Below are 23756 nucleotides of genomic sequence, written 5' to 3' on the forward strand. Positions count from 1 at the left end.
AGTCCAAGCTCTGCTCATGACCTGAGTTTGATCCTGACGGAAGTTGGTTTCAGGTAGCCGGCTCAAGGTTGACTCTGCCTTCCATCCTTCTGAGGTTGGTAAAATAAGCACCCAGCTTGCTGGGGGTAAAGTGTAGATGACTGGGGAAGGCACTGGCAAACCACCCCGTAAACTAAGTCTGCCTAGTAAATGTCGGGATGTGACATCACCCCATGGGTCAGGAGTGACTCAGTGCTTGCACAGGGGACCTTTACCTTTTTAATGATGCAATCTTAAACTAATGCCCTTCTAACCCCATGGACTTCAATGGGTTTAAAAGGGTATAACTATGTCAAAGATTGCATTGAAAAACAGGATGGATTATCAGCTGCCTAGCAGACTTTAACACATGGCTGGTATTCTGCATATGGCCTGTGGAACAATGAGTTTGTCAGGCCTATTTTAAACAATATTAAAAGAATTAGATCCTATTGCTTCATGCAAGTTAAGTCATTCTCTAGACGCTCATTATGGTTATGCATTTGCAGTCTGAGACAAATTGTCCTAGAATTAGGAAAACCACAAGAGTCTGCTTGGATGGCCTTTAAAAAAAAAGTAGTGTTCAGCACAGTGTATGATTTAAGAAAGCAGCAATATGCTTACAATGTTTTCTCAACCCTACTGTTTCTCCTCCAATTCCTACGTTATTATATATTTATATCACTAAGCTGTGGTTAATGTAAATTAATTATTTGTAATAATATGAACAAAAAAATTGTAAGAGTCTTGTGTGTGCTTGAATCTAAATACCATTTGCTTGTAGAAAATGATCCCTGCTATTTAGTACTAATAGGGTTGCCAGCTCCGGGCTGGGAAATACCTGGAGATTTTTTGGGGGGAGCCTGAGGAGGGTGGGGTTTGGGGAGGGGAGGGACTTCAATGCCATATACTCCAATTGCCAAAGCGGCCGTTTTCTCCAAGGGGACTGATCTCTATCGGGGAGATAAGTTGTAACAGCAGGAAATCTCCAGCTGATATCGAGGTTGGCAACCCTAAGTACTAAGCAGTGTCTAAAGAGGAATGAGTTAATGAACAAATATTCACATTTAGTAGATTCCCTTGTTCTGAAGGGTATCTTTTCTTATGCTCTGTAAACTACCCTCTTTTTGCTACCGCCTTTGTGAAGAAAGGCTAAACCATTCCGACCTTTTTAGTTTAGCGGGGAAATGGCAGAGGTTTCACTCTATTTGTCAGTTTTCCAAGTCCTGGAAAAAGTTTAAATGTAAGAGCAATACATAAAAGGCAAACAAAACTGTATTGATTTAATGTATTGATATAATGTTTTATATATCCCTGTTGAGCAAAGTCTAGCATGGAGCTGCTCATCTGATCAAAGAAGCTGACAGAGAGGATAACATTTGCACCCAATGTCATATCACCAATCTAAATCCTCTTCATTGCTATTACTGTTAGCTCTATAGGGGAAAAAATACAGTACCATTATGGTGCTTGTATTTTCTTTCCTCCAGGGGACCGATAGCAGCTTTAGTTAGTACACATTTAATATGTCTGTACTAGCTGCAGGGTAGCACTGACCTGGATGGCCCAGGGTAGCCTGATCCCGTCAGATCGCAGAAGCTAAGCAGGGTCAGCCCTGGTTAGTATTTGGATAGGAGACCACCAAGGAAGACCAGGGTTGCTGTGCAGAGGAAGGCACTGGCAAACCACCTCTGCTAGTCTCTTGCCATGAAAACCCCAAAAGGGGTCGCCATAAGTCGGCTGCAACTTGACGGCACTTTACACACACACACAGCTGCAGGGTAGTGTGCCTTTCCACAAAGAAGAACCACAGCAAACAGTAGTAAAGCAATCGTTTAAGGTATTACATGGAATGTTGCCTTTCAATTCAGCGAATCTGATACACAAATGCATGTTAAACATAAGAATCTCCACAGATACTGAATATGAGCTCCATTATGTTAACTTCTGAAACACTTTGTTACTTGCAGAAAGCAGGAAATCCAAAGAAATGCCAGGAAGAACCACTATCTCAAGCTTGGAATGTACTTCAGTAACAATTTGTAGGGAATTTGTGACTCTTTTAATAGTGGCAGGGGAAGATGTCGATACCTCTCAAAGCGTAATTAAAGTTCACTTAGAAGGCTTAACTGGAGGTTTTGGGGTTTACGACATTAATTCCAAAGCTTAGAATTTAGAAGGATTTCATTGTAAAAGATTAAATAAATCCCAGTTTCATTTTGACAATCATTTGCTTTCAAATGGGTCATATGGTCCCTTTTGAAAGCCTAATTAGGAGGGTTTATTAAAGTTTTTTTATATATATCTTTAATTCCTGTGGCATTAGCTTGTGAGCTGATGAGGTTTTGGTTTCTCACTCAGATTGCCACCAAGTTATACATTCAGTACAGTCTGAGTTTTTAGAGACTTTATTGGAGTAGTGAGATTTATTTAATTTATTTGTGTTTCTAAAACTAGCTGAATTCTGTGCTTGTGAAATCCCTGAAGTGATGTATAAGTCAGAGCTCAAAACACAATGCCTTGTCAAATACCATAATTCCAGCTAGCAGCCTTAGGAAAAACAAGCCGTAGACTCTGCTTCAAAAGTAGATATTTTCAGCTCTGGTTTGTGGTAAACTTGAGGATGAATTGCTGCTAAGAAAAACTCAGGAGGCAGACCGTCGGGTAGGGTTGCCAGCTCCGGGTTGGGAAATACCTGGAGATTTTTGGGGCAGAGCCTTAGGAGGGTGGGGTTTGGGGAGGGGAGGGGCTTCAATGCCATAGAGTCCAATTGCCAAAGAGGCCGTTTTGTCCAGGGGGACTGATCTCTATCAGCTGGAGATTAGTTGTAAAAGCAGATCTCCAGCTACTACCTGGAGGATGGCAACCCTACGCTTGAGTGAAGGTGCCACCACTGAATAGGCTTCTGCCCTTCTAAATCACAGGCTTAGGCAAGGAAGCTTTGGTGGCATACCCCTCCCCCACTCACTCAGGCTCAACTGAATGGCAGGTAGGGTTGCCTGCTCTGGCTTGGGAAATACCTGGAGATTTGGGGAGTGGAGCCTGGGGAGGGTGGGGTTTGGGGAGGGGTGTGACCTCAGCAGGGTATAATGCCAAAGAGTCCACCCTCCAAAGCAGCCATTTTATCCAGGGGAACTGATCCCTATCAGCTGGAGATTAGTTGTAAAAGCAGGAGATCTCCAGGCCCCACGTGAAGGGTGGCAACCCTACCCTAATTGCAGGGGAATGCTGCGAAGAGGGGAATGGGAGGCAACTGGTGTCAGATAGTTGGATAATAGATTGGAGGGGGGAAATTGACCCTGGGAAAGGCAAAACTCTGGAACTCTTTCCCCAGAGGGACTCATCTGCCCCCTTCTGTTGCTGTCTTCTGCCAGTGGGCGAAGGCTTTTTTTTTTTGTTTCATCTGGTATTCCCTCAGTGATTCATCCTTCCTTCCCTATGTTTTTTTTGTAGATGTATGGTTTTTGTATGTGTATTTTATCTTGGTTTTAATTGTTTTAATGATGTTTTTGTTTTTTACTGGTTTTTAAGAGGGTTTTTTAATGTACCTTTTAAATCTGTTAGCCGTCTTGGTAGCCCTGATGAGGGCAGAAAGGCAGGATATACGTGTATAAACAAACAAACAAATAAGTTGGAAATTTGCAGTGAATAGCTAAAAAAGTATGTGGCTATGTCCCACCAGGGATTTCAGGTAAAAAGCACAACATTTCTTTGAAGGAAGCTGAGTGTGAAGGAATGTGTCCTCAGTCCAGGAACAGAAGTAGCAATTCAAACCATAGTCACCAAGATCTTTATATGATGCACTCGTAGAGTTGGCAACCTCCAGGTGGGGCCTGGAGATCTCCCGGGATCACAATTGATTTCCAGATGACAGAGATCAGTTCCCCCTGGAGAAAATTGCTGCTTTGGAGGGTGGGTTCTGTGGCATTATACCCCACTGAGGTCTCTCCCCTTCACAAACCCTGCCCGCCACCCCCAAACCGCCAGGAAATTCCTAACCCAAAGTTGGGAACCCTGTGTACTCACCTGTCCAGAATCCATTTGGTATATTTGACTGGGTCACTTGACTTCAGTTCTAACTTCCGATTGTTTGTCAGTTCTCCATTTCCTGTCATCAGAAGCGGATGCACTAAAGGAAGTCCTCCAAGGGTGCACACCAGCTATTGGTGTCTCCCCTTCCCCATTTACACATGAAGCTGCCTTCTACTGAATCAGACCTTTCGTCCATCCAAGTCAGTATTGTCTGCTCAGACCAGCAGCAGCTCTCCAGGGTCACAGGCAGAGGTCTTTCACATCACCTACCTGCCTATTCCCTTTAACTGGAGTTGCCGGGTATTGAACCTGGGCCCTTCCTCATGCCAAGCAGATGCTCAGCCACTGAGCCACACCCCCTCCCCCTTGCACATCCCTTTAGTTCGACAGCTCCTAACTTTGGTTACAGTCAAAGATCATAATGCATTATGCAGCTTCTATGCCCCCTCCTCTAGGGAAGTGGTTTACAAACTTTTCAAAATAGGACCCGATTCTAAACTCACTGTACTTTTTGGGTGCCATTTCTCAATGTATGGTACTTTTCAGGATCCACTTGCAAAGTAACTAATGCTGCCTTCCCCCTCCCCAACAGGAATCTTACATCAGTTTTTACTGAATAGATGTATATGTTGATTTTTTTTTTTTAATGGGCTGATAGCATTACTGATTAAAAGCCATATTTCATGGTGGATTTAAAACATGATGAAGAGGCAAACCCAAATTTGCCATCAAGCTTCCCAGATCCTCCCGCCCCCAGCTCACCTTATTCTTCTTCCCCCTCTCCTCTGCTTCAGATCTACCTGTGATAGAATCTCAGCCCATGTTTGGATTTGAATTCTGACCCACAGTTTTAGAACTACCATTGCAGGGAGCTTTCCCTGGGTAAATGAATGCAGAGGCAAATACCTCTAAAGCAATGAATGATACTTATTGTAGGCAAAAACTGTTCAGCTTTATTATACCGGCCACAGACTTCTTCCAGTAATACAATCATTAAAATTATAGCATTGGTTTGCTTAAAAGAATCCTTTCAGCATCCAGGAAAGATGGCGCAACCCCAAGCAAAGATACACCTTTCTAACCCCATTGACTTCAGTAGAGTTAGAAGGGTGTAACTATGTTTAGGATTGCACTGATAGTCTTAATTGTTATATTAATAAGATAGCCATACTTTCAGTAATCCATACATTTTCCCCAGCAAGGAAAAAAAGAAGAGCTGGCTTTTATATGCCAACGTTTTCTACCACTTAAGGAAAAATCAAACCGGCTTACGATCACCTCCCCTTCCCATCCCCACTACAGACACCCTGTGAGGTAGGTGAGGCTGAGAGAGTGTGACTAGCCCAAGGTCACTCAGCTGGCTTCATGTGTAGGAGTGGGGAAACAAATCCAGTTCACCAGATTAGCCTCCACCGCTCATGTGGAGGAGTGGGCATGTAAGCACAGTACATAAAAGACAGGCGTAGATATCACAAATTGTGGGGGATGCACATCACATGTGCATGCAAAATATTGGCGTATACTCGCTGTTTCATCAAACAAGTGAAACAGTTCTTGGGATTGGGCCATAAGAGTTTAAAAATCTATCTGTCAATGACACTGTGCTATAAATTATCTCTGTAAAAGTTTTTTGTTTGTTATTCTCTTACATGACGTTGGGGATTGACTTTTGCAAATACTTATCCGACCACAAAAAATGTATGCTTCGGCCAGCATGTGCTATGGATCGTGAAGAAGCAGAGAATGTTTACTGCTTTACTTGAAGGCCATTATTCATAAGATGTCATAACAGCCTTTTCTAGCGATCGAGTGCAGCAATAGCCTAATTTTGCTAAAGTATGTGGCGAAAAAGTACACTAGAAATTAGAGCAAATGTTCTGTAAGGGGATTTAAACATACAATTGTAATATACAACTGGTGCCCACTTAAAAATGTCTTACGTGTACCATCAAGAGAGTATTTCTTAAAATAGTGTTTAATTGTTTAAAGGTACTTACAGCCCATTCCTGACCTGAAAGGACGAAAGTCTTTTGGAGGCCAGGAAAGGGCTGTGCCGGCATAAGTGGTACAGCCGTCGGCGGTTGTGCCATTTATACCATCCAGGTTGGCACGGATGCTGGCAGGAGGACCTGGACGCCAGTCTCTCATGCTGCCGTGGGAAGCTGGCTGGGTCTTCCACTGGCATCCCACCGGTGCAAAGCCCTGCGGCAGAGTACCCGGGGGCATTCCTGGGGCGTCCCAGGGGGCAGAGCTGCCTGTAGGCAGCTACATGTCCCCTTTCGGTCCGGTACACCGATGGGGAGAACAGCGTTGCTGCACCAGCTTTTTTTGCTGGCACAGCCTCGCTGTTCTCAGTGGGGCAAAATGCCCCATATAAAAATAAAAAAGCTTCTGAAAGGCTTTTTAAAGCCTTTCGGCAGCCAGGGAATGGCTTTGGTGGCGCCGTGGCAGCTTCTCAACCATGCCATCCTCAGCTGCCACAGGCTCAGGAATGGGCTGCCCCTCATGTAAATTTAGGCTAAGTAATCCTGGCATGATTGCTGTGAATTCATAGCACTGTTATAAGAATGGACATTATTCCACATGGTTCACATTGGATTACTAGTTCAAAATCCTGACGTATTCCCCAGTCAACATCACAGTCTGCTTTCAACCCAGTAAACATCAGTGTTCCTTTCCATTTCTGAATCTATCCAGTTATCTGATGCTGCATAACTTTCTAGACTATAGACATATAACTTAAAAGTAGTATTTGAAGGGGGGAGGACCATGAGAAATCACTGCTGAAAAACAGAGTGGAAAGGTTCACTGGGATATTCGATGTTTCAGATTTTGCTTTTCAGATAAAATGTGATCTCTTGTTTTGTATGTCGAGCTGCACCCTTTAATCAGTTTCGTGGGTACACTGATTGTTTAAAGCAGGCCAGAGCAATTTATGAGCCACCAAGATGAACACAGCCTGCCAGTAGTGCCTGGCAGACTCCCAAAAGCTCAGTAAAAAACTCCTTTGGTTCTGCTCAGTCCCAGCCTGGCACTGTGAAAACGTTGGCGGTAGAAATGTCCAGCGTTTGGCAGGCCACATTGTACATGGCTGGTGGGCTTTGTTCAGCTTGGTGGTCACAAAGCTTGAAGGTCTGACCTTAAGCTTTAGGTGGTTAATTAGAAAGGGGCATATTTTAATTGGTGACAGTGAGGCTGAAGGACACCCTTGTTTAACTTTCGAAGTCAATTCGGCTTCTGCATGTGACTGTAATAGATAATGAGAAGGTAAATTTTAAAGATGTTTCCCCTGCAACAAAGAGTGATAACTAGGGTTGCCAGGTCCCTCTTTGCCACCGGTGGGTGGTTTAGGGGGCAGAGCCTAAGGAGGCGGGGTTTGGGGAGGGGAGGGACTTCAATGCCATAGAGTCCAATTGCCAAAGCGGCCATTTTCTCCAGGCGAACTGATCTCTGTTGGCTGGAGATCAGTTGTAATAGCAGGAGATCTTCAGCCATCACCTGCAAGCTTAATGTAAACAATGGATCTATGCTGTATTAACCACAGTTATACCAAAAAATCAGCACGAGGGCTCTGCTTTTAAACATAAGATTATATTCACCAATTACAAGTTGCAAGTTTCCCTTATTTAAGTAGCACTATATACATTGAAATCAAAATAAAACATTTAAACAAGATAATACAAAGTGTTCAGTCACACCATTCAATTTCAGAATCAGTTACTCAAGTGTAAGCTGTAAAAGAGTCCGTTACAACTGCTGTTGTCCTTGGGTTGCCAGCCTCCAGGTAAGGCCTTGCGATCTCCTGGAATTAAAACTGCTCTCCAGACTACAGGGATCACTTTCCCTGTAGGAAATGGCAGCTGTGAATGGTGGCCTCTGGGGTGTTATACCCGGCTGAGCTCCCTCCCCAAACCCTGCTCTCTCCAAGCTCCATCCCCAAAATCTCCAGGAATTTCCCAATCCAGAGTTGGCAACCCTACCCTTCTTTTACTATCCTCAAAAAAGTTGCCAGGATTTGGTGATATGTAATATATTTTTAAAAATTTAAAGGCACGTAATTAATCTACTAAAAATTAAGCAGCACACAATGTATTGTATGTTAAGTGCTGTCAAATTGCTTCTGACTCGCGTCGACGCTTTGAATCAATGTCCTCCAAAACGTCCTATCCTTAACAGCCTTGCTCAGGGCTTGCAAATTCAGGGCTGTGGCTTCCTTTGTAGAGTCAATCCATCTCTTGTTGGGTCTTCCTCTTTTCCTGCTGCCTTCAACTTTTCCTAGCACAACTGTCTTTTCCACTGACTCTTGTCTTCTCATCATGTGACCAAAGTACGACAGCCTCAGTTTAGTCGTTTTAGCTTCTAGGGTCAGTTCAGGTTTGATTTGATCAATAACCCGCTAATTTGGATTTTTGGCAGTCCAAAAACCGGTTGTATATATTGGCATGGATCCAGCTATGCATGAGCAGAAACATATATGGATTTAGCGCAGTTCTTCATGCACAAGAGGTTGTTCATTACCCAGACCTTTTTATCCTATGTATTATAGTGCCTGGAAATTGGTTGAACAAGAGGAAGAGCAAGTGGGATACAATAAATAAACATGAGTGGCTGCCACAGTCTTTGACTTGTGTTCCCATCTGTGCAAGCGCTCTATTGCAAATGGACGTTTCATGCTGGGTCCAACATAGTTTTTCCTCCTCTGCTTTTGACTCCAGTTTCAAGCAGAAAAAGATAAACCTTTCTTGGTGTTCTAGTACAAGAAAGCCTGGAAAGTTCCGTCTTCATGTCCTAATTGTTTAAAGATGCTTGAAATGCCTTGTGATCAGTCATAACATATTTCAAACAAAGCCTTTGCAAGTGGAAAACCGTTTGGCGATTTGATTAAAAATCTTGGATTAACTCCCCTCAGGCTGTGTCATCTATTTTACACCCATTTTTTATTTGTATATTTTACTATCCTTGGCTTAATTTTTAAAAAAATTATCCAGCTTTATCAGTATTCAGATAAAGCAAATAAATCTGTCATATTACCCTGTCCCTTCGTCTCTCATCTTCCATTGTTTATCCTTGGGTTATGTTCCCTTCGAATCTGAACAAGAATAAGTCAAACTAAGTACAGATAGATGATAACCATTGGAACAGCCTCTACATTTATCATTCAGAGTCGTTTTTATTAAAGTTGTAAATATTGTTCAATATATCGCCATTTCTGGTTTTAGTTAGACCACCTGAGGAGCAGGTTTGTGTCTTTTGCACACTTTGTAAAATATAAAATAGGATATGCCATCGAGGGTGGGACCATGGCTCAGTGGTAGATCATCTGCTTGGCTTGCAGAAAGTCCTAGTTCGACCCCTGGCATTTCCAGTTAAGATAGGGTTGCCAGGTCCCTCTTTGCCACTGGCGGGAGGTTTTTGGGGTGGAGCCTGAGAAGGGTGGGGTTTGGGGAGGGAAGAAACCTCAATGCCATATAGTCCAATTGCCAAAACGGGCATTTTCTCCAGGTGAACGGATTTCTGTTGGCTGGAGATCAGTTGTAATAGCAGGAGATATCCAGCTATTACCTGGAGGTTGGCAACCCTAAGTTAAGATGATTAGGTGGTGGATGATGTGAAAGACCTCAGCCTAAGACCTTGGAGAATCACTGCCAGTTTAAGTGGACAATACTAAGATAGAAGACCCCTTGAGGTCTATTGATCATATTGTGTGAGGTATTGCATACCCTTATAAGTTTGAGATGTTATAGCAATTCGCAGTGATGATAAATATTTTGGAGACCAACTGATGAAGCAATTTTGCGAAACGTACACTGATCTAGAGGTGTCATCTTGTTGATTGGACTCTGCTTGCTTTATTCTCATCGGAGACACGGAGGGCACCGGCTGGGCACATTCGCGGTCTTGGAATCAGTGGAAACAGCCACAGCTTACCACTTCCTTGACACAACTTTGGAACACCTTCACATACATCAGCTCCAGTAGTGCTTGAAAGGACATATTCTTTCATGGAATTCGTTCCTCTGAGTAATTGTTGGTTCCTTATTTGTGTTCATGTTATGTAATTTGTGTTTTGCAATGCTGAGAATTATAACGGATGTTATAGGCATTTAGTAAACTATTGTATTATTGACTTCAACTGAGCCTTCGTGCTGCTTTTTGCTAGCAACTTTGTTAATTCAGTACCTGGAGGTTGGCAACCCTACCCAGGGGGGAATGGGAGGCAAAAACAGCTGTGGGAAAGCCCCCCCCCCCAAGGATGAGGGAAGAAGGAAGAGCAGGATCACATCGCGTGATTAGGCACTGTTGGCTTGTAGCAGCAGGTCCTACCCACCTTGTAAGGGGTTGCTGGTTTGCAGGGGCAACTCTCACCCAGCTCATTTGGGGCCTTGCAGTGGTAGCCTCACACAGCGCCACAACCTCTGGCTTAGGGTTGCCAATCTACAGGTGGGGCCTGGAGACTGCCCAGAATTACAACTTATCTCCAGACTGCAGAGACCCAGTTCTCCTGGAGGAAATGGCTGCTTTGGAGGGGTGGACTCTATGGCATTGGACCCAGCTGAGGTCCTTCCACAAACTCTGCTCTCCCCCAGGCTCCACCCCAAATCTCCAGGGTTTTCTAAGGCTGGAGCTGGCAACTCCAGTGTCTCATTGGTTGAGGACCACCACATCACAGCGGTGTCAGCTCATGCCTTCATCGCACAGGCGGGAGCTTGCCAGCTCCTGGTAGTGGTAATTACCATGTGCCTTCCAGAGGGTAACTCTGCATGTATTTCACCTTGCTCATGGCTGGGGTGGCTCCTACAAGGGGTGCCCCACTAGACCATTGTCCCACTGGGACTCTTACTGGTGGCTTTAATGGCCAATCTACCCCTGTATGCCCCAAAAATATATCTATATTTTAGTACATTTATAGGCCTTGTGAAATGGCTGTCCCCCCCTTTATCTAACAGATGGGATTATTTTGGATGATACCAATCATTGGATCGTTCTGAGAACTGTGTTAATCAATTACCAAGAAGACTACATTGTTAAATAGAGATTGCATTGTACATGTATTGTATACACTGTATATATTAGTAGCAGGAGTGAGTTAGTACTGTTGTTTGTGATGAATAGACTGTTGTGTAGCATTATATATATATAATATATATAATGTGTATATATGTGTAGCATATATGTGTAGCATTAATAAGATTTTTGCATTTTTGAACAAGTTTCTCCTGTGCTGATTTTCTAACCTTCAGGTACTAGCTGGATATCTCCCGCTATTACAACGGATCTCCAGCCAATAGAGATCAAATTCAAATTCAGATTTATTAATACTGTCGACTGACCAATCACGTAGCCAATAGAGATCAGTTCGTCTTGAGAAAATGGCCGCTTTGGCAATTGGACTCTATGGCATTGAAATCCCTCCCTTCCCCAAACCCCTCCCTCCTCAGGCCCCGCCCCCAAAACCTCCCACTGGTGGTGAAGAGGGACCTGACAACCCTTTCCAGGTGGCTAATATTTAAAATGTAAAATTTTAAATCTTTAAAAAACCCATTAAATCAGGAAAAAGCCGTACAGAAAACCAGCACTTCACCATTCATGCTGGTAGGGAGGTACAGAGCAAATCTTTAAAGTAGGTAAATATTTTATTCTTAATGTCTGTGGTTGTTCCACATGTGATCACTAACACTCTGTGGCTGGAGACTAGATTTTGCCATCATAGACCTCCTTCAGTGAGAGCCCAAGAATCACTCTTTGGTTTATTGGCCATGGTGACAGCTGTCAAAATACCAGCCGGCAAACGGCTGAAGAGATTGATTCCAGAAGGAATCAAACTGTGTGTGTGTGGGGGGGGGGGAATAGAGGGAGCAACAAAACTCTTTCCCTTGATAATTTTGCTGATTTGTGGCTTATTGAAGTAGAAGAAGAAGAGTTTGTTTTTGTATGCCGACTTTCTGTACCACTTAAGGAAGAATCAAACCGGTTTACAATCACCTTCCCTTCCCCTCGCCACAACAGACACTCTGTGAGGTAGGTGGGGCTGAGAAGTGTGACTAGCCCAAGGTCACCCAGCTGGCTTTATGTGGAGGAGGGGGAAAACAAATCCAGTTCACCAGATTAGCTTCCGCTGCTCATGTGGAGGAGTGGGGAATCAAACCCGGTTCTCCAGATAAGATTCCACCCCTCCAAACCACTGTTCTTAACCACTACACCACACTGGCTCTCCATAGGGGCATTGGCATGCCTTCTATACAAGACTATTGTACTTTAGGAAGCAATCCTAAGCAGGTATACTTGGAAGTAAAGCCCATTTTATTCTATGGGGCTTACTCTCAGGGGAAATGCCTAATTAATGAAAGGTACTCCTGGAATTGGGGAAGGGGGAGAATCCCTCATGCATATGTTGTTTGAGAATTCAGAGCAGAAAGTGGTGCAGCAAACCAAACACAAATTTCCCCTGCATAAATGACCTAAGAGTAGAAATGTTCTTTATGGTGAGAAAAGGGAACCTCCACATCCAGAGGCAGAATATCAGTGGTAAGAGGCAACGTCAAGGGGAAGGCCTGTTTCTTGGCTCTCCAAGGAGCAACTGGTTGGCCACTGTGTGATACCGGCCCACTGGTGTGATCCAGCAGGGCTGTTCTTTTGTTGGATCCAAGATAATTTTTTCCGATGGCAGAATTGAACTTTTCTGATTCTCTCCTATTACTGTAGCCAACTGTTCTTCACAAGGAGCTGCCCCTGGGGGAATAGGGGTCCCTGAGAAATGCCATGAGGGGGGATCTGCAACTGGATGGGAAAACTGGTGGAAATTGCCAATTTAGTCTGGATCCAACCCTCTTGTGTTCTCAATTTCTTAATGTTCAGCAGTGCCGCTCCCTGACCCACTTCAAAACAGGGATTAAAACTGTGGATTTTAGGCAATTCTTAACCATTGCTTAGGTATTCAGCTACGACATGTAATGACAGATAAAGAAAACTATGGTTCAGCAGTATGTCAATTATCCAGCTTGCTTAGTACTGCCTTCACAGTAAGGTACACTGAAGAAATATCACATGGGAAAGACTCCAGATAGTAGTACGTGAGGTTTGTATGTGTGCTTTCTGAAGCCAGATCATGCCGTAAACTGGAAAAGCCGTCATATCAAGGCCAAAATGATTCTCTTTCAATCCCCACTTAACATATTTCTGAAGTTTTGCCCTTTTTAGTTTGAGACTTCTTGAGTGTGTTCCAGCAGTTGAAGGGGATTGTATGTGCTTCAGATTCAAATGCTGTGTACCTTTTAAAGATTTTTTTAAATACACACACACACACACACATTTCTAAGAAGTGAATCAAATTAACAAATACCTTTTTATGTGCCATGCCATTAAAGAGGAAAGGGCTGCATAGAAATCAAATGAATGAATGAATAAATAAATAAATAAATGAGATGCAACTTTTGCATTTTGGGTTTCTGGAGAGAATCCAAGAGCTTTCCGCATTGCTTGAACCCTTCCATTCCACATTTTGTCAAAGCCCTCATAAAATCTCCAGTGTTTCTGGTTTCGATTGACCAAAAATAGTGGGTTTTTTTATTCTATAGCTTGGCTCTAAAGGCTAAAACCTGTCAGACAATAGACAAGGCTTTCAAACCTGCAGGGCCCTTTCAATGGGTTATACCCATCATTACTTGGAAGAACTTCTTGAATTTGTGCGCAAGTGTCTTCAAGCACTTGCTTAGGTCACCTAAACTTGCACAATACCTTCTGTAAATCATCATCCTCTTCCCAGATGCTTTGGTTTCCCTTCCTTGGTTCCTCTTTGAGGCTCTCTGATGCTGCTTGGAAGAGATATGGTTTCACTGATGGGTCACTAGGGCTTACTTGGCAGATGAGTGATGAAGTTTGTCTTGGCCTCTTGCGTTGACCTCTTGGAGCAGGACGAAGAACACCCGAGGCCCGATACTGGTCCCCTCACACTGCAGTATGAAACATGAGGATTTTGAAACCACTGGAAGAATTAACAAGGATAGCAGCTCTTGCGTTACAACGTCAGGGACTGAGCGCGCAGATTTAAAAACAACCAAACCAACACTGTTGCTAATGGCGTTTTGTATCTTTTGACAGTGCAACATCTGGAAAACGTGATTGCGAAAAACATGCGTACTGATTGGTGAGCTGGTGAAGTGGTTTAGAGAGACTAATCTCAGATGTGGGAACTCTCTGGAACCTTTGGCAAACCGTTTGGTCAGCCTCAAAATCCCAGTTCAATATACAGATAATGTTAATAATAGCCCATCTTACAGGGCACTTGTTAGAATTATGGAGAGAATGAACCTGAAGCAATTTGAACGCTTACGAAGATTGCCATATGAACGCTAAACATTAGTTTATTGGCTATTGTTTAAATGTGTATTATTGTGCATTTGATGTGTAGTTTTTTTTTTAAACAAAAAACTGAACTAAATTTAATCAACAGCCAAAAATGTCAAGGCTGAAGCCAAGAAAGCAGAGCCATATGTTAGGATTTATCTATATGAAATAGCCTTCTCTGCACAGCGGGTGATCATCCAGTGAGAACACATGAAGCTGCCTTATACTGAATCAGACCTTTTCATCCATTAAGACTTTTCATCTACTCAGACTGTCAGTGACTCTCCAGGGTCTCAGGTGGAGGTCCTTCACATCACCTACTACCTGTTCCTTTTAACTGGAGATGCCAAAGGTTGAACCTGGGACCTTCTGCATTACAAGCAGATGCTCTACCACTGAGCCACAGCTCCTCCCTAGAGAGGAGACCTACAGCATGGTTACTGGGCCAACCATTTATGCAGGGCAGCATTCGAAAAGCAGAAGGAAAGCCCAGTTTGCAATTTCAGCTACACTTGGATGAGGTCTGGCCCAGAGGTGGTAGAAGAAGAAGAAGTGTTGGTTTTTATATGATGACTTTCTCTACCACTTAAGGAAGAATCAAACCGGTTTACAGCCACCTTCCCTTCCCCTCCCCACAACAGACACCCTGTGAGGTAGGTGAGGCTGAGAGAGTTCAGAGAGAACTGTGACTTGCCCGAGGTCACCCGGCTGGCTTCATGTGTAGGAGTGGGGAAACAAATCCAGTACACCAGATTAGCCTCCGCCGCTCATGTGAAGGAGTGGGGAATCAAACCCGGTCCTCCAGATCAGACTCCACCTCTCCAAACCACCGCTCTTAACCACTACACCATGCTGGCTCTCCATAGCATTCCTTATTTGCCACCCTCCTCTGCTCTCCGAAGGTGAAGATGTTTGAGTCAGTAGCTGCAGTTTGCATACAATGCAGTAAAGATTCTCTGTTTTGCAGATGAGAAGATCCCTGTACCTGACCCTTCCCGGTTCTGTGTTCTCAACCACCACCACAGTGGCCTTGTTTTCATTCTTTCCCCTTCTCCCATGTCACAACACACATATATTAGCACATGATTCCGTCTTAACCAAACAGTTTTTGAAACAAACAAACCAAACTCCAAAAGCCACGAGGAGAATCCGTGCCAAACGCTACGTTAATGTTGAAACTGGTAACCACAATAAAGTTGAGAGAGATTTAAAGTTATGACAACCAAAATCTTGGCCATGTCACAACCAGACAAAGGCAGTGAAATTAACACCACACACAATAACAAAAGAATGTCAGATGTGCGCAAAGGGGTTGTGAGTTGCGGTAGCTGTGGGAGCGGGTGCTTTGAAAGAGTATGTTTCCCTTTTGTTAAATTTGGAACAGCGTGGCTGGATGATGTGTGTTAAGATACACGGTGCATCCCTCCCCCCTTCCCGAATTTACATGTCTAATAAAAATTATTCCCATTTCTTTGGCATAAGGAAAAGCATCTGATATAGACTGTCAGATGCCATGGATGGGGGTTACCCATACTTCTGTTCCAGCACTTGTACACTTCACTGTGTGAAGTTGTATGTAACTATCCATCATGGTTGGCTGAGTATAATAGTCTTCTTTTTAAGAATGAAGCCAACTAGGATTAGGCACTTTTCCAGGAACTTATACGTTATCTCTAATGAAGCGTGACCTGAATGGGCACTGCTCTGAGCCAAGCCAACTCAGAGCATTAGCTTTCGTGGAGTGTCTTTCCCATGCTGGATCCATGCTCCCCTATAGGAAGTGGGCCCCACAGGCAGCTGGGTGGGGAATTAAAAATATAACTACATGTTTCAACCATGTGCTCCCAGCTGTCTGTTTTCTCCTAAGAGAGCCAACTTGGTGCAGTGGTTAAGAGCCGGGTTTGATTTCCCACTCCTCCACATGAGCGGCGGATGCTAATCTGGTGAACCGGGTTTGTTTCCCCACTCCTACACATGAAGCCTGCTGGGTGACCTTGGGCCAGTCACAGTTCTTTTAGAGCTCTCTCAGCCTCACCTATCTCACAAGGTGCCTGTCGTGGGGAGAGGAAGGGATTGTGATTGTAAACCGGTTTCATTCTTCCTCAAGTGGTAGAGAAAGTTGGCGTATAAAAACCAACTCTTCTTCTTCTTCCTCCTGCTGCTGCTGCTGCTGCTGCTGCTGCTGCTGCTGCTGCTGCTGCTGCTGCTGCGGTGATAGGGCATTTGCAGTGCAGGATCCCTGAGCTGGAAGTGAGTACTTAGCCCCTCTTATATCTACCAGTTCTCCCATACAAATTACCCCCTGTGTCTTTTTAATCCATTTTCTCCCAACCAGGTTCTGACTATGGCTGTAAGTCTGGTTGAAAGGAAGACACAAAAGGAAGGGGAATTTGCAAGGGAGAATCAGCAGGCACAGGATGGGTTTCAGTGCTGATGCTTCTTCTGATTTTTCCACCACGAGTGTCGTCCCCACTCTTGCATTAATGTTACGATGGCATGGGCAGGTCATCCAAGCAAGGCCTTCTGCAGGTGCGAACTTTTAAATGGGAAAAATCAACAACTGCCCATACACATGCCTTCTCCTTTGTGGCACCCACCTTGTGGAATGGCCTGCCTGAGAAGGTCAGGACAGACCACTCTCCTGGCTTTCCACAAACTATGCAGAACTATTCAGAGAGCTTTTCTACATAGGCAATAGGGTAAAAAAAAGGTAAAGGTTGTGCCCTGAGCAAGCACCAGGTCATTACTGACCCATGGGGTGACGTCACATCCCGATGTTTACTAGGCAGACGTTGTTTATTGGGTGGTTTGCCATTATCTTCCCAAGTCATCTTCACTTTACCCCCTCAAGATGGGTACTCGTTTTTCTGACCTTGGAAGGATGGAAGGCTGAGTCAACCTTGAGCCGGCTATCTGAAACCAACTTCCATCGGGATCAAACTCAGGTCGTGAGCAGAGCTTTGACTGCAGTACTGCAGCTTAACACTCTGTCCCATGGGGCTCTTAGGCAATAGAGTAGTACTGTACAAAATGCTTCACAAAGTAACTTTGATAAATTATTAGGGTGGTCTATACTACTGGGTAGAGTTTGCTGCGAGCTGGATCCTGTTATGTAATTTTGCATCATTTAATGTGTCATGTTAACACCTGTGCTTTGCTTCAGTTCTGTTTTTTAGACTTCTGGTTGGTTTTACAATCTGAATCATATTTCCTTGTTTATTGAATGTCCCATCTTGTTAATTGTATTGACTAACTCTGTGTAATCCGCCTGAGTCCCAGTGAGAAAGGTGGACTATGAATAATGTAAATAAAATAAAATAAACATCTATCTGCTACTGTAAATAGTTGTGCCCTAAATCTGTCCTTCAGTAAAAGCACTCATACTGAGCAAGTGTGGTTGTAGTGGTTGGATTAGAACTGGAGATTCCTGTCCAAATACTCATTCTGTTATGTAGCATGCGAAATAAATAACCCTGAGCCCTTCGGTATGTCTCAGTCTTGCCTCCTTCACTGGGCTGTTGAGAAGATAAATTAGGGGGGAAAGAACCCTGTATACTACCCTGAGCTCCTTTGAGGAAGGTGAGATGAAAACAAGTTAGATAAATAGGGTGCATATGACCTCTAACAATCAAAACATTTTCCATCAAATAACTTGCTGGAGAAACCCACTGTTTCCCATATGCTGTGCGGTGAAAGACAAATTGCAAAAAGGGCAAAATATGCAGTTGAGTTCTACTGCACTAACTCCTGTGAAATCAAAGTTACAAAGGGGGGTTACAAAGAAGTGTTCTTCCACCATTGCTGTTCATTTCACTTGAACTTTGCAGATTGGACCAATGAACTCTGTCCACAGAACCCAAAGCTTGCAAAAACATTCTTTTGTGAACACAAGCATAAAAGGTTGTTCAGGCTCACTAGTAGCAACCTGTTGACATTCTCCCTCCCAATTTCTAAACCTACTCATTAGAAGCAAGCAATGGCCCTGACTCAACTGAGGCCGAGTTTGCGACCTGGGCTGGGAGTGCTGAGGGGAGGAGGCTGGTCCCAGGCGGCATGCACCTTGTGGGGGTGAGAACCACTCAGCCCAGCTAGCAGCAGACGGCCTGGGAGATGCGCGGGTGCCCAGGTGGGCCTGTGGGGCTCTTTCTGCATGGGCCATCCCGTCCCTCCCTTATTTATAAGAGAAGAAGAGTTGGTTTTTTCTCTACCGTAAGGAGTCTCAAAACAGCTTACAATCGCCTTTCCTCCCGCCACAACAGGAACCTTGTGAGTAGGGTTGCCAGGTCCCTTTTCACCACTGGTGGGAGGTTTTGAGGGCAGACTCTGAGGAGGGCGGGGTTTGGGGAGGGGAGGGACTTCAATGCCATAGAATCCAATTGCCAAAGCCGCCATTTTCTCCGGTGGAACTGATCTCTGTCACCTGTAGGTCAGTTGTAATAGCAGGAGATCTCCAGCTAGTACTTGGAGGTTGGCAACCCTAGTTGTGAGGTATGCGGGACTGAGAGAGTTCTGAGAGGGCTGTGACTGGACCAAGGTCTTCCAGCAGGCTTCATGTGGAGGAGTGGGGAATTGAACCCAGTTCTCCAGATTAGAGTCCACCGCTCTTGACCACTACACCACTCTGGGCTGTGGCCAGGCCCTCTCAATGGCTCTGGCTCTGCTCCCCTCCACTTGCTTCTGGGTCCACATATTATGGTGGATTGTGGATTTTACAACTTTATTGACATTGGAATGCATGGCAAGTAGACAACAAATCCCAGCTTGCTGGGGGTAAAGGCACTGGGGAAGGCACTGGCAAACCACCCCGTAAACAAAGTCTGCCTAGAAAACGTCGGGATGTGACGTCACCCCATGGGTCAGGAATGACCCGGTGCTTGCACAGGGGACCTTTACCTTTACCCTTTAGACAACAAATGGGCATGGCCATATTTTTAGATATTTGGAAACCTTTTATGGATGCTTATCTGTAGAGCTGCTACCATTGTTGTTGTAGTTTGTTGTGTTTTTATTTATTTTCTGTTTGGGGTAATTAAAAAACAGAATAAAATTAATGGGATTTATTTCTAAGTAGTGATGCTTTAAGATGGAGATGTTAGACAAATCTAAGGCAATCAAATCCCCCCAGCTTAATTTTCCTGTGTTCATGTCTGTTTCCACCTCCCTTGTCACCAGTGCGAATTTCCCCTAATCATCTGGTCTCACTTTATGCACATTTGTGCTTTGGTTGCTGTTGCTAAAACCTGTTTCAGGGGATTGTTTCCCCCCACCCCTTTCCAGACCAAAGAAGTACGTGTAGGATAACCCTGAATGAATGCAACAGAGTTTCTCACGTCTCTGGCCGAACTGCAAGGCAATTACCCTCTAGACAAGATGATCTGAATTATGAATGGCATGTAGGTGTCAGAAGGAGGGGGGCTGAGTCGGTGAGCCTTGTTTCCTGATATGCTTCCTAAATGGGCTTTGGGGAATAGGCAGAATTCCCTTTCCCTCTAAATGAGATCAGCAGATGCTGCTGGCTTGGACACCTTCACACGATGAGAGCCGCTGCCATGGACAGGCTACTGTGTACTTTAGGAAATGGACTGCTTATATACCAGGTGATAAAACTTCCCATTTTCTTCTTCCCAGGGAAGATTTATGTATCTCTTGTTACTATTTTTGGTTACGGCTGTTATGGTTTTTGCAGAGCTCATGTGAAAAAGCTTGGCTGGCTGATGTTAGACTAAGCCATTCTTTGAATGAGTTTCTCATTGCTGATAAGAATGCTGGTTCTATGACCATAGGCAGTTCATGAGAGGGAGGGCAATCTGGACATCTTCTGGGCATGGAGGGGTCACTGGGGGTGTGTGGGGGAGGTAGTTGTGAAATTCCTGCATTACGCAGGGGGTTGGACTAGATGACCCTGGTGGTTCCTTCCAACTCTATGATTCTATTCTGTGATTCTATGAATATATAACTTCAGTGTTAGAGCTGCTACATACAAGCCAGGTATATTTTGGAGACTGTGTGACTCTGTCTAAGACTATGCACAGAGAAGGGAACAGGGAGGATGACCTGAATTAACTGATAGCAGCAGTTGGGACTAGGGATGTGCATTTGTGTATATCCAGTCGGAATATATATCAGAAAAAAATGCCTTATAGGTATTTTCCAGATAGAGTCAGGTCTCTGGATGGAATTTTCCAGGATACTGGGAAATGAGTCCAGAAAAATCCTAGAAACATTCAGGATTAACTAGAAATATTGGGAGCCAGCGTTTTAAGGCTCCCTTGGCTGTTTTTCTTTATTTTTCCAGTGTGTCTGTGTCTTTCAGGTGCTTGGTATTGGCTTGCCAGGTTGGTTTCGCTTTGATTTTGTCCTTGTAAATTGGTTCTCTTGGTCTTGCTACTTAGTGTGAGTTGCTCTTGTAGGGTTTGCTTTTTGCATGGATTCTCGGGTTGCATATTGGATGACATTCTCAAATTTTACATTTGTTGGGCTTGCACAGCAGTCTCCTTTGGTTTGGCTTGGACAATTCTCTGGTTTGACATTGGGTTGGATTTTACATTTGCCATGTTAGGCTTGCTGCATTGACCAGTGGTTCTGTGGGAATCACCTGGTTCCACATTGGTTCACTGGGTTTGTTGGTTCTGCCTGCTTTGAGAAGCTTTTGGCCAGGGCTTGCTTGGCTTGCTATTATGTCTTTGGCTATTCTTCACCCTGGAGAAAGCATGGAATTCCCCTCCCTCCCATAGTTTGTTGGCCTTCCAGGGCAACCAGTTGGCCACTGTTTGAGACAGGATGCTGGACTAGATGGATCACAGGTTTTATCCAGCAGGGCTCTTCTTATGTTCATTGTGGGTAGAGAGAGAAAGGGGCTTCCATTGAAAAGGAGTATGCTCAGGAAGAAGAAGAAGAAGAGGAGGAGGAGGAGTTGGTTTTTATATGCCAACTTTCTCTACTATTTAAGGAAGAATCAAACTGGCTTACAATGACCTTGCACCAATTTCTCTGACCTTGAAGCAACCCGGCATTCAAAGCCAAAGTCCATGCAAAGTCAGTTTGCCCATACAAAGCTGGCTGTTAGGAACTGACTGGCAAGCTCCAGGCTCAATTTTCTGGCTGAGCAGAGCAAACAAAACATAAATGTTTTACCCTTGACAGAGCTTTTCATTGACCTTGTTCGTCCCCAGCGTGGTGTAAAGAGAGAGTTAGGACCGAACTGTGACTAGTCCAAGGTCACCCAGCTGGCTTCATGTGGAGGAGTGGGGAAACCAACCCAGTTTACCAGATTAGATTCCACCGCTCTTATCCACCCTCTCTCTCTTTTTTTTGATAAGTTTTTATTATGTTTTTATGGGGTACAGAAGGGGAAAAAGGGAGGGAGGGAAGTTTTGCATCCGTTTGCAATAGACAGTATTATCTCAATCATAATATACATGCATAAAATAAAAATTATGCTTGCTACAACTGATTCAGTACATTGATTTCTATCCTGTTACTTAATTAAGAAGTAATCAAATATATTCTTGAACATATTAGACAGCCACTAGCATGGGGGGGGGGAAATAATAAAAATAAAATAGCATTATAGATATACCATGGTTTCAATTTCTCCAAAGGTTAATCATTATTATGGTAGTGTTATAGATATACCATAGTTTCAATTTCTCTTAAAGGTGATCATTATTAAGGTAAACCAAGTGCATTTATACATGAAGAAAACATCTACTCACATTAAAAAAAAAGGAATTGAGCTAAATCTAGGTAGTTAAGGACATATGAATGTACCATGGTAACCATTTCTCATTAAATTGCTCGACATTTTGTGTGTCGTTTGAATTCATCAAGTAAGTCATTTTAGCCATTTTTGCATATTCTAACATCTTTTCTTTCCATTCGTCAACTTCTGGTAAAGTTGTTCGTTTCCATCTCCTTGCAAGGACAACTCTCGCTGCTGTTGTGGCATATTTAAGCAAGTCTTTATATTTTGCTGGTAAATCTGGTGGTACAATGCTCAATAAAAAAAGTTTTGGATTCATCTTAACCACCCTCTCAACCACTACACCATGCTGGCTCTCTCTACACCGCACTGGGGAGGAACAAGGTCAATGAAAAGCTCTGTCAAGGGTAAACATTTATGTTTTGTTCGCTCTGCTCAGCCAGAAAATTAAGCCTGGAGCTTGCCAGTCAGTTCCCCACAGCCAGCTTTGTATGGGCAACTGACTTTGCATGGACTTTGGCTTTGAATGCCGGGTGGCTTCAAGGTCAGGGAAATTGGCACAAGGTAGTTTAGATGTGGACTATCCTCACCTGGCTTAAGCCGCTGCTGTTTTGGTTGACTCCGGGCCCTGTATTCACATAAAAAATTGAGGATAACACATTCTAAAAATGTTTACATGTGAGCTTTTACAAATTACTGCTTTATGTGCCAATGGCAGGCCAGTGACTTTAGGGAATTGTAGTGAGACTTCAGAAATAATTGCCAGCAAAGTCAGCATATAATCCCCCTCCAAGGGGATACCAGCTTTTGTAAGGATTTCCCAGCAGCCAGCTGGCAAGGTTGAACAGACACATCCTCTCCCTCCCCACTCCCAAATACTGTGATGTTCTTTGAAGCTTGAATGAACATTCATTCATTCAGACAAAAAAAAGAAACACAAGGAGGGGGAGGTAAAAGATGTTGGGGTGAGGAGGGGTTGGGTTTTTGTGGGATGCCTCAGTCAAGGTGAAGAGTAAACCACAGCTCTTGCTGAAAGGCTGAGTGATTACTTATGAATCTCTCTGGAGGGAGGCAATAAAAGATACACTATCCTGGATTTAATAAAAGCAACAAGAGAGACACAAAGGAGCCACTTCTAGCCCCTGTTACCTGATGCTTCTTTATGGTATACTATGATTTTCTGTTGGAGGGTGCCCAGAGAAATAGATTGCTTGTGGAAAAGCTGGTAGATTAGTTGATCATTTTCCATTCCATTAGTGCTTGGTGCAACTGTTTTAAAAATGGTATTCTAAAGCTGTTTTATATACTTTTCTACTTTCATGTGTCACCTTCTCTGTTGTGCAAGACGGCGATGTGTGTGTGTAGAGCCAGTGTGGTGTGGTGGTTAAGAATGGTGGTTTGGAGTGGTGGACTCTAATCTGGAGAACTGGGTTTGATTCTCCACTCGTCCACACGAGCGGCAGACGCTAATCTGGTGAACTGGGTTGGTTTCTCCACTCCTCCACATGAAGCCAGCTGGGTGACCTTGGGCCAGTTACAGCTCTCTTAGAACTCTCTCAGCCCCACCTACCTCACAGGGTGTCTGTTAGAATCATAAAATCACAGAGTTGGAAGGGACCACCAGGGCCATCACGTCCAACCCCCTGCACAATGCTGGAAA

General features: G+C 44.0%; 1 protein-coding gene and 1 non-coding gene across 2 annotated transcripts in view; one reads left to right on the forward strand and one right to left on the reverse strand.

Annotated features, from left to right (window-relative positions):
• CCBE1 (collagen and calcium binding EGF domains 1) overlaps positions 1 to 23756 on the forward strand; it is a 146189-nt gene that overhangs the window by 37247 nt on the left and 85186 nt on the right. The window lies entirely within an intron of this gene.
• TRNAY-GUA (transfer RNA tyrosine (anticodon GUA)) lies at positions 14733 to 14804 on the reverse strand. The gene has a single exon. It is a non-coding gene; the product is annotated as a tRNA-Tyr (tRNA).

Source organism: Euleptes europaea, chromosome 4 (genome assembly GCF_029931775.1).
Source record: "Euleptes europaea isolate rEulEur1 chromosome 4, rEulEur1.hap1, whole genome shotgun sequence".
Taxonomy (NCBI): Eukaryota; Metazoa; Chordata; class Lepidosauria; order Squamata; family Sphaerodactylidae; genus Euleptes; species Euleptes europaea.